Raw genomic sequence first — 1,939 nt, 5'->3', positions numbered from 1 at the left:
TTACAGGCATGCACCACCATGTCCAGCTAATTTTGTATTTTTAGTAGAGACAGGCTTTCTCTATGTTGGTCAGGCTGGTCTCGAACTCCTGACCTCAGGTGATCTGCCTGCCTTGGCCTCCCAAAGTCCTGAGATTACAGGTGTGAACCACCAAGCCCTGCCAGCTTCTGTTTCGTTATCTATAAACAGCACTGTCATGAAGATGCAATGAGATGAATTTTAGCTCAGAGCCTGCCACCTGGTGACTTACCCATGTTAGGTATTGTGGTTACAGCTCTGCTGTCAAACCACTTCTCCAACTCTCTTTCTAGCTTCAGTTCATTTGTCAAAGGGTTTGGCCCCAGTATTTTGCTGGATATTCAGAAGTACGACCTCATGTCTGCAGAATGCCATTGACTTTCACACGAGGCCTCCCAGGAAGGGATGCCAGGCCTCAGACACTAGCTGGTGGATCTCGGGACTTGCCACTCCACTTTCGCATTTTTCAGGACCACAAGGTCTAACAGTCCTCTCAGTGGTCAGCTGCAGCCCAGTTCTAGGGCTTCTGTGGGGGAAGACAGGAGAGGGCTGGGAGTCAGGGCATAGAAATGTGTCAGATGAGGCTTTGCTTGCAAGGAGCTCACCACTTGGGTGGTGGAGAAGGCCCAGAAGGCACTATGACAGTGCTCCCAAATGAGGAAAAGATTGCTAAATGCCCATACACTCAGGATCACACGGGAGCCCAGAGTTGGACACCTGGATCAGCTGGGAGTCTGCCTGACATTGATGATATTTGGCTAGAATACTGATGGACGAATGGGAGGTAGCAAGACTGACACTGAGGGAAAGGCATCCCAGGCACAGGGAAGAGCATTTAGAAAGGCTTGAAACAGTCAGATGCATTCTGGGAACTCCAAGTAATTCCAATCTTGAGTTGAGCAAGGGCTAAAAACCTTCAAACCACAACACATTCCAGCCATTGGTCTCTTCTTCTCCCTCCAATTCATCCTCAATACTATAGCTAGATTTATCTTCCTTCCTTCCTTTCTTTCTTTTTTAAGATGGGGTTTCAGCTGGGCATGGTGGCTCACACCTGTAATCCCAGCACTTTGGGAGGCCGAGGTGGGCGGATCACCTGAGTTCAGGAGCTCAAGACCAGCCTGGCCAACACGGAGAAATCCCGTCTCTATTAAAAATACAAAATTAGCCAGGCATGGTGGTGCATGTCTGTAACCTTCCTACTTGGAAGGCTGAGGCAGGAGAATCCCTTGAATCTGAGAGGTAGAGGTTGCAGTGAGCTGGGACTGTGCCATTGCACTCTAGCCTGGGCAATAAGAGCGAAACTCTGTCTCAAATAAATAAATAAATAAATAAAAAATAAAATAAATTTGGCTCCTCTGATTTTAAAACTGATTTGGGTTCCCTATATGACCTACAGGACCAAGAACAAACTCCTTTTCTTGACATTGAAAACTCTTCACAGCCTTTCCCCAAACTCCTTCCACCTCTCCTCCCTAACTTTTGTTATAATTATAGCCACTTGGATGATTTCCTGTTCTTAAAGCAGGCCAGTCACCTTTTTTGTCCAGACTTCTCCCTCTGCCTGGAATGTTCTTCTCCCCTTCCTCCCTGGACAAATTCCCCTCATCTTCCAAGATCCAATTCAGAGGACAGGTTCACTAGAAGCCCCTTCAGGGTACTCCCAGTGCCTAGAATCCAGCCTGTCATTTTGGTTGAATAATTAATTAATCAGATCAAGGACGTCTTCCCTGAGTACCCAATATAGCCCCCCCACGCCCCACCCCCGTGCTTCCTGCACACCTCCTCTATGCTATGTTGGAATTTCTTGAAGTCAGGCTTCATTTCTTTTGTTTCGTTTATTTCTTTCTCCTTCCTTCCTTCCCTCCTTCCCTCCTTCCTTCCCTCCTTCCTTTCTTTCTTTCTTCTTCTTCTTCTTCTT

At 47.1% G+C, this 1,939-nt stretch overlaps 1 pseudogene; it reads right to left on the bottom strand.

Moving 5' to 3' along the window:
* Positions 1-1,939, bottom strand: part of LOC111530443 — a 4,547-nt pseudogene that overhangs the window by 870 nt on the left and 1,738 nt on the right.

This window comes from Piliocolobus tephrosceles, unplaced genomic scaffold (genome assembly GCF_002776525.5).
Source record: "Piliocolobus tephrosceles isolate RC106 unplaced genomic scaffold, ASM277652v3 unscaffolded_74, whole genome shotgun sequence".
Lineage (NCBI taxonomy): Eukaryota > Metazoa > Chordata > Mammalia > Primates > Cercopithecidae > Piliocolobus > Piliocolobus tephrosceles.
The sequence above is the reverse complement of the archived record's forward strand: the minus strand, read 5'-3'. Positions and strand labels throughout refer to the sequence as shown.